This window comes from Microcaecilia unicolor, chromosome 1, assembly GCF_901765095.1.
Source record: "Microcaecilia unicolor chromosome 1, aMicUni1.1, whole genome shotgun sequence".
NCBI lineage: Eukaryota > Metazoa > Chordata > Amphibia > Gymnophiona > Siphonopidae > Microcaecilia > Microcaecilia unicolor.
Window position 1 is genome coordinate 369,925,826 of NC_044031.1, and position 13,583 is coordinate 369,939,408.

Genomic DNA, 13,583 nt, shown 5'->3' on the forward strand with positions numbered 1-13,583 from the left:
CCTCCAAAACCCACTATGCCCACATATTGGTGCTCCCTTCACCTGTAAGGACTATGGTAGTGGTGTACAGTTGGGGGTAGTGGGTTTTGGTGGGCTCAGCAGAGAAGGTAAGGGAGCAATGGTGAGATGTGTACCTGGGAGCATTTTATAAAGTCCACTGCAGTGCCCCCAAGGATGTCCTATTGCTTTCCTGGGATGTCACTTTTCCACTATTCTACCTGATGCCAAGCTTTCTATTTTGTTTATAACATCTGACCTTGTGTCTATTGTTTATCATTAGATTTGGGCTTTGAATTCAGATCTATAGATGAAAAGGAGGTCTCATTACATATATCTAAATACCAGAGTGCTATTTTTCCATACTCCATAGCAAGAGTGTACATTCCCTAATTACCTGTCCCAATGCAACTGAAGCTTTTACCTCCTCAGTACATGTAAATGGTTTCATCCCTGTGTGGATTCTCTGATGCCATGTGAGGCTTTCTTTCCAACCAAAGCTTTTACCACACTCAGGACATGTAAATGGTTTCACTCCTATGTGTATTCTCTGGTGCATTGTGAGGTTTACCTTCTGACCAAAGGTTTCACCAAACTCTATACATGCAAATGGTTTCTCTCCCGCTTGGACTTTCTTATGCACCTTGAGATTTAGCTTTTATCAAACTTAGAACATGTGAATGGTTTCACTTTATTATGGAATTTTCTTGTGTATTTTGTACCTTTTGCATTTGGATGTATTTGTTTGAAAATGGACCAAACAATAAAACATCCAAATCACAAAACATTTTTCCAAACAGCATTTTCAAAAGGAAAAGGTAGACTTTTTTTGTAGAAAATTACCTTTCCTGTTCTGATTTTGGAAGTTTTACAGAAAAAAGTCCAAATTCAGACTTAGATGTCATATCCAAAAATGCCCCTTGTGCATTTGACCTGCCCAAAGTCACAAGCAGTGGGAATTGAACCCATGTCGCCAGGATCAAAATCTACTGCACTAACCATTAAGCTACTTCTTCTCTGTTTTGGAGTTCTTGCATCTTTTGTTTGAAAATGGACCAAAAAAAAGGACGTCCAAACACAGGATGTCCATAGTATTTTCAAACACAAAAGATCGATGTCCATATTTTTCGAAAATGATCTTCTTTCCTGTTTGGAATTTAGATGTCTTTGTAAAATGTCCAAATTCTGATTGAGACGTTTCTTTCGAAAATGCCCCTCTATATCTTCAGCTTATGTTCTCTCAGGCAAACCTGCTCTGTTACAAATTAAAGATCACTCTACCAGGTCTCTTTCTACCTCTTTTGCTGAATCTCAAGCTATCTTGTTGAAAGAAATTTGTATATATCAGCAATGTGGTTGTCTTCTCATTCCTTTATGTTGGATATTGCAGCAAGATTGGATGTCTCCTTTGGAGCTCAGGTGCTTTATCTAGGATTATCACATTTCTTCCCTACTTAAGGACTGCTTTTCTACATCCCATGTCTGGACTGATCCTTTAGTGACATAATGGAAGGAAAAATTAGTTCTTATCACAACAACAAAAAAATTTTTGTGTGCTACTGGGCAAAAACCATTTGTCCTATACTAAATTCAGTGTGCGTATTCGAAATCTGAAGTCAGAATTGTTGTAACAAGTCAGGAAAGTTTGTTATGCATAAGTTTGCCCAAATGAATTAAGCACTTGGAAAGCATTGAATAATTTTTTACAAAACGAGTTTTACTCCAACAATTACCTGATCTACATCTACGTTTTTGTAGTAAACAGTATATGAAAATGTAGTGGAATAACAAAATTTCAAAAAAGTCTCGTATTCCAGTTTAAAAGTCTTACTTCAGCAAGGCCCAGTACTGTTAAAAGTGCTTCAGGCATCTGCTTTTGCTTTTGTGACCGGTCATATTTTCCCGTTGCAAAAACCAGCAGAAGTCCCCCATCATGTTGGGATTCCAGCGGCCTTGATATCTGTTCTCCATTGTAGAAATGTCTTTATGGAACCTCTCTCCATGTTCATCACTTACGTGTCCCAAATTGGGTGGGAAAAAGTCAAGATGAGAATGTAAGAAATGCATTTTCAATGACATTCGGCAGCCAAGTTGTTCATATGCTTAAGCATGTTGTCTACTAGTTCAGCATAGTTTTCAAAATTAACTCCATAGAAGCATGGGTCTCTTTCATTCCAAACCCATGATCCAATGGAACAGATGGTTTTTCGTTAACATTGTGCAACAAGACAGTTTTCAAACTCGTTTTGCTAGAGTCTATCAATAGCCTCCATTCATCGGGAATATGTGTACCATCTAACTCCATCATAAGACCATTTACATCAGTACAGAAACACACATCGCTTTCCATTGCATAGTTTGCAGCTAACTTGGTGTGTCAATGATGTAAGTGTGAAGTTGTGGTGCTTCGTTGTAGCAAATTCCATTCTCGAAGTCTAGAAGCTAGCAGTTCTGACTTTTCTTTAGATAATGACAGATCTCTTACCAGATCATCTAAATCTGATTGGCTCAGCAAGTGCGGCTGACCGTCCAGTTGTTCTGGATTAGGAAATACATCATGCCAATCAACATCTTCTTCATCAGGATCAGAAGCGTCAGTTTCAATTGTCGTTCCTGCTGCGGGAGGGGCAGGCACTGGATTCTCTACATCGTGTGGTACTGGTTTAAGAGCAGACTCACAGTCAGCATACACAATTTGTGACTTGTTTCTCTTTGAATATCCGGCAATTTTAGTCATGCAAAAATAACAGTCTGTATGGTGATTTTTCTGCTCATGCCAAACCATTGGCACTACAAAAGCCATTCCTTTCCTTTTACCATTCAACCACTGTGTTAGCCCAGAGTAACACACAGTGCAACAAACATGAGGTGCCCAGCTTTTATCTTGATCTCCAATTTGACAGTCAAAGTAATACTTGTAAGCAAGGCGCACTCGCTTTGTCAGATTCTTGTGCTGATCATAAGTAGTGTGTTTGCCACATATGTAGCAGAGATTGTCCGGATCGTTAACACATTTGCGTCTATCCATCTTGCCTTATATACTTACTGCTGACATCAGCCAATAGACCTGTCTGAGTGCGTCCGGACAGGTCCAGGCATGCCCGTTGGAATATTTCCAATATATAATGCATTAATATTATAAGTGAATACACTTTGCATGTATAACTTAAAATCTAGACGTGTCAGGCAAATTCGGAGTTCATATTTGGAATCAGCGGGTTCAATTTAGTATAAATCACATGTTTTTCTCTCAGTAGCAAAATCATTGTTGCATTGTGAATCTTCTTTCCTTTGGTCCCAAAAGATCAGTCCAGATCATATTCTGTTGTTTGTCATTGTACACAGTTTTATTGTTTCTTTACTTCCAAGGCATATATTTAGTCATCTTTTCAATTGTTTCTATTGTTCTAATTGAGGTTGGAGGATTTTTTTGTTTGTTTGTTTTTTTTATGTCACTCTTTCCACTGCTTAGCTATCAAATACTGGATGAGGTACTCTGCACATGTCCCTAGAATGTACAGCTCATTAATGCTAACTATCTCCACCTGCTGGCAGATGAGCATAACCCATTAGTCTGGACTGATTCTTTGGGACTAAAGGAAAGAAGATTATCGAGTAAGAACTAACTTTTCCATACAGAACAAAGGATGTTAGATTATATACTGACCTTCAAGAAGGAAAAGAGAACCAGCCCAAGGCTCTCATCTAGCATGATGGAGGTACAGTATTATAGGGCTGTGAGAATCCCTCTCCATAAAGATGTGCCTGGGAATCCACTGAGAACCTGCCTCTTATCTTTCATCCAAGAGATTTTAACCCCATCCTGCCATGTAATCTAATTTCCTTTACCTTCTTCTTCTGCAGACTGATCTAAGAGAACAGTGTTTAAATTCACACTTCTCTCTACTTGTGATTCATTTTCCCTAGTTTTAATTGTGTGAACTGATTAAGCAAAGACTGCTATTGTTTATAAACAGTTAATAGTTATGTTAGTAAATGCAATGTCAAGAAGAAATAAGTCTTGTTATCTATAATTTAATTACTGATAAGTCCAATTTAGTATGTATTACTGAATCTTGGCACTTGGATTCTGACACTGTATTAATCAATGTTGTCTTCTTTCTTACACTTGGCAGGCTCACTGCCACTCTGGAAAGCAGAGTGTCATTATTCTTAAGAAAGCCCTTCAGCTTTCTCCTGGGCAACTATATTCTGTTGACCAGTTGAGTCTGTTCTATTATCTGTATGGAAATGGATGGTTTTGTTTTCTTCACTGTTCCCCAGGGTTGTTGATGGCAGACTATTCTCCATTAATAGAGGTGTTAGTAGCAGCCAATTGTGATTTACATAATGCTTTTATTTTAGTTGATTTTAACCTGCAGGAAGACTTGGATCCATTACCATCAGGGTGTTAGTGACTTTGTACTCTCAATGTCCTCTTTAAGTTTTAATCAAATAGCTAAAGGCTCTCACACATTCTGCAGGTCATACTTTACAGTTAATTTTTGTAGTGGGGGCGAGGAGGCTCTTAAGTGTTTTTTGACCTAGGCCAGATTATTATTTTATTAAAAATGTTCATACTACTCTTTAAATTCTTAGCAATTCACAATTAAACATAGATATAAAGCAAGCACTTAAGATATCAATTGAACTGTGCAAGGGTGGATCTAAACAGCTGGCACTATCTAGAGTGAGTCAGGATTAATTGATACACAGGAAGTGTGGGAGTGTTGTCTTCCTCATTTACAAACAATCAGTAGCTCAGATGCATCAACCTGTTGAGTTTTGGCAGGTGTCTTTAGCAAAGCCTTTGGACTGCATTGCTCTTGTTCTGGAACATATGTTTAAGAATAAGCATCCTGATCATGCTTTCTTTAGTCTTTTTATCAGTCTTGAACTGTAAGCTCTGTCAGTCAGAGCTTACAGTTCAAGACTGATAAAAAGACTAAAGAAACCATGATCAGGATGCTTATCAGTCAGAAATGTTGGATAAAATCAGGTTCTTTGGAAGACCTGGAGGCTGATTGTAGAGTCATTCATAATTTTTGAATAATTCTTGGAAATTGTATGCTACAGTAAGAATTTTATCAAACAAGGGTAGTCATCCTCATCCTCAACCTGAAGTAAAAAGTGAAAAATGTTTATTGAATTTGCCTTTCCTGCAATGTCCTTCATTGATTGAGCCTCTGACCCCCTGGGACCATGCTGACATATCTTCTAAGATATACTGTTCACAATTTTGAACTCTTTAAATATGTCATAATGTCCTTAAGACCTGAATTTTCTGATTTTACTGGCTATGAAAGAGGAGGTTAGCCCAGTTCTTTCACATATTGTCAACACTTCACCATCCTTAGGCTGCTTGCCACCATCTTTGAAACATGCTTACATTCACCCTCTTTTAAAGAAGGAATTCGAGGGCAATATTAAACTATTGTCCTGTGTTGCCTCTCCCCTTCCTCTTTTTTTAAGCAAAAATGGAAGAGAACACAATATTTCTACCATGTGTTTAAATTTATTCTAGTTATAGTTGATATTTCCTCTCTATTTGATACATTAAAGCATACATTTTTAGGTAGAGTGAAGTCTAAGGTTGACAAGGACTGCAATCAATTAGTTTTCATCATATTTCTCTAACAGGTATCAGCAGGGTTTAGAGTGGAATAAACTATTGATACATTTAAGAGAGAATGTATTGTAATGTTTCACAACTGGCTGAAAGCTCTGCTGTTCAAACAGGCATTGTCACTGAGAGGTCAGCAGATTATTATCATAAGGACTGGTGTAGAGATGAGTTGGAATAAGCTTTTTTCTTTTGGCAAATGATTTTACTGTTGAAATGGCATGTCTCACATGATTGTTGTGCTGTTTTAGTGGTTACCTTCTTTTTTTGTTTGTTTGTTTGTTACCTATCCAGGTCAGTGGATGAGTAGACTGTAAATATTTAAAAATAAACACAAAACAAATAAATGAATAAAATAAAATAAAGTCACACATAGTAACTATTATGCACTGGATTCAGTAACTTTTGCTCAAAATTTAAGGCCGAAAATATTGGCATGCTTAGCACTGATTTTTTTTTTCAGCACTGAATTTTGAACATCAGACTTAGGCCTTTTGAAACTTCGTGCAAATGCTGGTACCCAAGTTAGACGCACTGAGGCCATATTCTACAATTCCATGCACAACGTTTTGGAATGCCCCCAACAAGCTCATAGACACCCCCCCTTTTGAATGATACATTAATACAGTTAGGTGCCATACCTTATGGTGTGCAGGCAAATCTTAATGAGTGTCAATTAACATCACCAATTGGTTGTAAGCACCCAATTATTGATATTAATTGGTTTGTTACTCAATGTGAACATGCATCTTGGGCACCATATATAGAATCCGGGGATTTGTGTATATTGGTACCATTGCTCTTCTCCTGCTGGCCAGAGATACAATACGGCAGGGGTACTCAACCCAGTACTAGGGACATACCCTCTCAGTCTGATTTTCAATTAATCCACAATGAATACTCATGCATTAACGTATTTTGTTTAAAATTTTAACATTGTTCCACAAAATCAGACTCATGGGACAACCCCCACTTCTGGCTTGTTACGCACCTTTTGATCTGAACAACATCTTTTATCAGTTCCTTCTTTTTTTCAACAGATTTTTCTAGATTCCTTCTTTAATATTTTTAATATTACTGCCCCTACTTTCTGGAGTAACCTTCCATTATGTGTACAATTGCTGCTTCCACAGTGATAATTTAAGGTATCCCTTAAGACTCACCTTTTCTAGCTGGCTTTCAGGGTCCCAGTTAGGGATTTTGCTGGGGATGCCCTTGCTATGGCACTGAGCTTGTAGTGATCACAGTATCTCTTTTCCTTATTGCTTTCTCTTTTCCTTTGAAGATTTGTAGTTCTAATTTTCTGTCCAGTCGCTTTACCTATTATTTGTTACTAGTAAACAAAGGCCCGTTTCTGAGAGCAATGAAACGGGCGCTAGCAAGGGTTTCATGGCTGCATGGGTCGTCGCGGTTTTACCTGGTTCGTGGCATGCACCGCTGTTGTTTCCATTGTAGCTCTGTGTGGGTGGCGGTTTTCATACCCCGCCCTCGACATCATTGCGTTTTGACGCGAGGGCGGAGCAGAGCTACAGTGTGGAAATCCGGAGTTTGTGGCCTGAGTAGAACGTTGGAGGTGAGAATCGGCTCCGCCCTCAAAGTCATAACGTTTGACGCGAGGGCGGGGCCCAGAGACTGTGATTTTCGAGGCTTCAGAGCTTCAAACATACGAACCTTGGCTTCAGTGACATCAGCAGCCAATAGAACGTTGAGGGTGAGTTATATATATATAGATTATTGTAAACCGTCTACATGGCATATCCCCTGGCGGTATATCAAATAAAAATGAACTTGAACTATTATGTTCCATATTTTCTTAGTCTATAGGGAATGAATGATCAGGCTTGGGGAGAGAATAAACTAGGAGAGATTGAGCCTGGAGTCTAATTACCAGGCTAGGGTATCTCGTTCCCCCATCCTCAGCAAGCAGCAGAACAAGTGATTAGACAAACTAAAATAAAAATCATCCAATGAGTGTGATTTAATAACTAATTGATAATGAACGTGACTGTTGGGCAGACTGGATGGACCGTTCAGGTCTTTATCTGCCGTCATTTACTATGTTACTGTGAAACCCTATGCCTTCATGAAAAAAAAATATATATATATAAATCAAACATTAAAACAAACTTTTTGTGATTCATCACAAGTTCCAATCCAAGATATAAATCTCAGCATTTTAAAGCACTGCAACTTGAAAATTTAAACAGCTAAAAATGAGAAATGCTATACTACTTGCACAGTATCCGGTTACAGGATAATGCCTAGTCTGAACAGCAACAGTAAACCAAATGTATTATCTAGTATTCAAGCTTGTTTGCTGGTGTTTAATACACAAACTGACACAGATTGCTTTTATTTAGTAGAGAAATAATTTCTCCTAGAATAAACTCACTTCAGTAAATGGTTTGGCTTACAGTTTGTTGTGTACATTTAATGCACGTTTACAGATACAAGAAGGCAACATCAATGAGGCCGAGAAGTGAAATGCTGCTGCTAAGTTTATACTGAAGCTACGCACAGTGTATTTCACAGATATCATTGTTAAAGAAAGTGGCTCTCTCTCCACAGGAGGTGGCTTGAATAATGGAAATGATCTGCAACCTGACTGTACACTTTATCTTTTTATTCCAATCCTTTGTAAACTACGTTACCTGCCTTCAGCATAGACAGTGGCTCTTTAAGTTTTGTACTGTTATTGTTCTCCATTTCAAAGAGTCAGTGTTCAAGAAGCTGCTTAGAATAGCCAAAAATGATGGACTTTGACATCACAGATATATTCCACTACAAAAAAAAAGCACTGCACTTCTGTCTCTAAGGAAATAAAACCTTTTAAAAATAAACAAAAGCTGTTCTACTTTTTTCACTTTGGCTTCAATGATAAGCGTAGATAAATGAATGGACAATTCTGGTATGTTATGTATACTAACATATCAAATTCAGAAAAATTGTTCATACTTAGGGGTCATTTCCATAAAACGGGCCCTGCATCAGGTAACATGCACTAATGGTATTAGCATGCACTAACCTTTAGCAAATATCCTACTTAGTTTTGAAGCAAATTTTCCTTCTAAAAGTGTCTACAGCTACTTTATAATCTTACACACCCAGAGCAATAAGTTTTCATGTACTGTACTGCAAAAAGAATAAGAGCCCTTCATTGTCCTCTTCCTGGAAGAAAGCTTTGCAGAATTATTGCATTGAAAATTGCAAACATGGTTTCTCCTTTATTAGCATATAAGCACCGCCATACTGGGAAAAAACCACGGGTCCATCAAGCCCAGCATCCTGTCTCCAACAGCAGCCAATCCAGGCTTCAAGAACCCGGCAACCCCCCCCCCCCCCAAAAAATATATATATATGTATAATAATTTTTAATAATGTTTAATGGACTTTTCCTTCAGGAATCTGTCCAAACCCCTCTTAAACTCCGTAAGGCCAGCTGCTGTCACTACATTCTCCGGCAACGAGTTCCAGAGTCCAACTACACGCTGAGTAAAGAAAAACTTTCTCCCATTTGTTTTAAATCTACCATATTCTAGCTTCATCTTGTGTCCCCTGGTTCTATTAGTTTGAAAGTGTAAACAAACGCTTCACATCTGTCCGCTCTACTCCGCTCATTTATCTTGTAGACTTCTATCATATCACCCCTCAGCCGCCCTTTCTCCAAGCTGAAGAGCCCTAACCTTCTTAGCCTTTCCTCATAGGGAAGTCGTTCCATCCCTTTTATCATTTTTGTTGCCCTTCTCTGATTCCATGATGAGGTAAAGTTTATTGAAAGAAGACTCTACAAGGTACCCCAGATAAATGAAATGGAATTTCACTTTAACAGCACATAACTTAGATGAAAATTAAACTATTAAAACAGTAAGCATGCTTGGTATGTTGGCAAAATATTTATCACCTCAGCAGTTGTACAAAAATCGTTTTTCTAGTCTCAAAATTGACTTTCTGAAAATTCCATATATAAATTTCTGAAAATTAACCTTTCGGGGAACTACAAAAAGACTATGGACTGCCAGCAAGCGATAAATTCTTTTATGGACAGTTAAGACATTATATATCAACACTGAACTGGACAACGCTGACAGAGGATGTACAAGAAGAACTCTCCTCCGCCTACTCTTTGGAGTCACAGCAGAAAGTACCCATGGCATACCACCATAGACACATAAGAGACACAGCCTTGGAGCTAGATTACCAGAGCTTAGCGCAGGCCTGGACTAAAGACTTACAAATGACAGTCACGGCACAGCAGTTGCAAGCCCACATCCTTCATATACGGAGGGTTACAGATTCTGCTATACATTGGGAACTACAGTATAAGATGGCCCTCCGTTTACATATCCCACCGAAGAGAGCATTCTACATGGGACTCTCACCTTGGGGTGAATGCGCAAAATGTGGTACTCTCGGTGCAACGGTGGGTCATATGTTTTGGCACTGTGTGGGTGTCCAGAAGTTTTGGAAAAAGATTATAACCAATGTGACTCGCACTTGGGGGCAGCACTGGTATTATGATGCACGCATGCTATTTGGCCACCCGCAATTGGGGAAAGCAACTAAAAGAGGTTACAAAGCATTTGTACTCAGAGCTATTCTGATTGGCAAACAAGCGATACTTTCAGAGTGGATGTCAAATCAACCGCCTACTTGGCAACAGTGGCGTACCCGAATGATACTGCTACTGCGAATGGAACGTATGGCTATAAAGGATTTAGACTCGAGGCTGGGCAAGGCATTTCAGCAACGATGGAGCCCATTTTGGAATACAATGACTCCGGCTGCCAGAAGTCACCTACTAAATTTCTGAGACTGTAAAGTTACGTAATGGAAGATTATTTGCGAGATACTGGAGCAAGGAAGGAAAAGGGAGGGAATAGGGCAGACTGGGGAGGGAGGAGTTCAAGGGATGGGGAGGAATGTGGGGGAAAACAAAAATATATGTTTGTCAAGCTACAAAATGATGAGACATTCTATTACATTGCATGATGATTATTGAATGTTTTATATCTTTGTAATTCTCTAATAAAAAAAAAGAGTTAAACATAAATTTCTGAAAATTATAGATTGTTTCACTAAGATTTTACTTTGAAATTAGATACTAATATTCAGCTCTGATGCGGTTTACCATTGTTTGAGAAAGCACAATGTGTACGATGGAGAAGATAAAATCACTGGGGAGCACAGAATGACTTTTCTTTGTCTTATTTTCACGTTTTCCTTTTGTCCACCAGCAGGATCAGTGATAAGTGTACACTGCATTCTTTGTCAGAGAAAAAGTTAAAAGAAAACCATGGGGTACTTGACTTATCAATGCTATTGCTAAAGCATATTCCACCTCCTTGATGGAGTTTGTAATCTTTCACAAGTATGCATAAGTATTGCTGTTCAATATATAACAAATTCTTTTTTTTCCCCAGTTTATCTGATAATTTTCCTCTTGGCTTCCTGCTCACTGATCATACATCAGACATTTTGCAGCCCTTCTGTGGATGGGATCCATGTGTTATCAATGCTAAAGTTTTGGATGGAAAGAGCTCATTATTATCCAAACACTGTGCAGTTTCCACTTGACACTGAAAGCTGCTTTAGTCATGGAAAGATAACACAAGCTCAGAGCTACTCTTACTTTTCCTTATTAGGATTCCCAAGCCACCAACATGTGGACCAATGCTTCTCGCGGCCCTCTTAAAGGGGCCAATGGGTTGCCAACAAGTTGCTCACCCCCATCCCTACCCAGACTATAATTCCCAAGGACAATATTGTTCACTCTTCCCCTCTCCAAGCACCTATCAGACATCTCCTCAGGGTTTCTTGGGAGAGCAGGAATGAACTCAGGTCACTCATGTCCTGTCGAGCCTGGATTCAAAATGGCACTACTCAACTCTTAGAAGTAGTCTTGTGATACTATGGTAGGAGTATAATAGTACCAGAAGACTAATGGCAGAAACTGAATGACATTTTGAACTTGGGTGGTGATGGAGGAGAAGTGCCTGGAAATCACTTATGCACCTTGTCTAGTGGAAATCTGGTTGAAAGGCTCTCTGGTCAGGGAGGGGGGTCAGTTGAATGTGTGTGTGTGTGTGTAGGGAGGAATGGGCTGGAAGAGCAGTCCTATTAAAGGGGACTGCAGGATAAGAGGGTTCTGTCTATACCACCAGCCCCTTTAAACGTTAGTAGGCCCACCTTTGAGCCTGCTGTTTGTGCATTGATGCAGCCAGAATGTGAAATGTTACCAGCTGCAGCAGGTACTTGTGACCTGGATTGGCCACTGTTGGAAATAGGATATTGGGCTAGATGGACCACTGGTCTGATCCAGTATGGCTATTCTTATGTTATATTCTTAAATTTGCTGCATAAGTTATTTACTAACCTGTGATACCAAGGTAGGGTAATGACTTCTGTGGTAAATTTTGCTGCATTAAAATGCAATATATTAACTGCAATTTAGTAGCCATGTATTCTTCCATTTTTTAGATCAATACTTTCCTTAGCATCCTATAAGACCAGCCACATAAATGGATTGTGTCTGTCTCCCAGCAGATGGAGACAGGGAATGAAAATAGTTCTCAAGTGATTCGCCCATTAAGGGTATCCTGCAGCCTAGAATGTTCAGTATTTCTGTCTCCCAAGAGGATGGATGACAGGCTAACAATCCTGCTCCTGACCTGGCTAGGTTATCTCATTTGTAACTAGTTTTAGTTGAGCTTTAACTACCCTTTTGGTTTATAGAACAGATTTGTCATCATGTTACAGTTTGCATATGTTGATGAAATTAAAGCCAATGCTGTGTAAAACTTTGTAGATAGTTCAAAACTCTGAAGCTAAATTGATTTTGCGGAAGGGGAAATCAGAGCATGTTACTCCACTGTCGAAGCAGCTCTATTGGCTGCCTGTGATATACAGTATTCAGTATAAGGTTTCATACTTATCTTCCCGACATTGAATAAGGTGGCTCCATGGTATTTACAACAAGCTATACTCTCCAGCGCATTTAATATTTGATAGTGAGAGGCGGGTTTCTGTACTAGTACCAAACACAATTCATTATGTAGAGATGTCAGCATATGCCTTCGCTGTTACGGGACCAGAACTGTGGAACAGGCTTCTGGGACATATTCGGTTTTGTCCAATGTTGCAACAGTTTAAGACAGTTTTGAATAATAATTTGCTTATGCAGGTTTTTTTAAATGCCTATATGAACACTTTAAGTGTATTAAGACACAATGTTTTCCACACAAGAATGGTTTTTGAGTGGGGCTGTATTGTTATGCTTTATAGTACTAAGATGAATGCTCACAAGGGCTTTCTGTCAGCAAGCTTTCCCCCAAGCAGTTCTTTAGGGGTATGTTTACTAAGGTGCGTTAACGTTTCTAACACACTTTTAAATTTAAGGCATGTTAAACGCTAACACACCTATACATTTCTATGGGCGCGTTAGCGTTTAACGTGTGTAAAATATTTACATGCATAGACGCCAATTCCGTGGGTGCTTGAGCACCCCCAATATTTTGACCTGCTGGAAGTTCCCAGCCAGCCAGCCCGACCTGCCCGCCCTCTTCTCTCTCAACAGTCCTCCGCCCTTGCCTTCCTGCGTGCCGCCCAGAATTTAAAACTCCATCTTACCTCAGGGTCCCGGCGGCAGCAGTGAAAGGCGAGCATGCTCGGCGCTTCAGCCTTCCCTTCTCTTTCAGCTCTGGTCCCTCCCTCATTTCCTGTTTCCACAAGGGCGGGACCAGAGTTGAGAGAGAAGGGAAGGCTGAAGCACCGAGCCTGCTCACCTTTCACTGCTGCTGCCAGGACCGAGGTAAGATGAGTTTTAAATTCTAGGCGGCATGCAGGAAGGTGAGGGCGGAGGACTGTTGTGGGAGAAGAGGTCAGGCTGGGGTTGGGACTGGCACTTGGAGAGGGAGGGGGGCCTGGAACTCGGAGGGAGAGAGGGGGGCCTGGAACTCAGAGGGAG

At 39.7% G+C, this 13,583-nt stretch overlaps 1 protein-coding gene across 1 annotated transcript in view; it reads right to left on the reverse strand.

Moving 5' to 3' along the window:
- CTNND2 (catenin delta 2) overlaps window positions 1-13,583 on the reverse strand; it is a 1,428,722-nt gene that overhangs the window by 1,284,931 nt on the left and 130,208 nt on the right. The gene's annotated exons all lie outside the window — the stretch shown is intronic.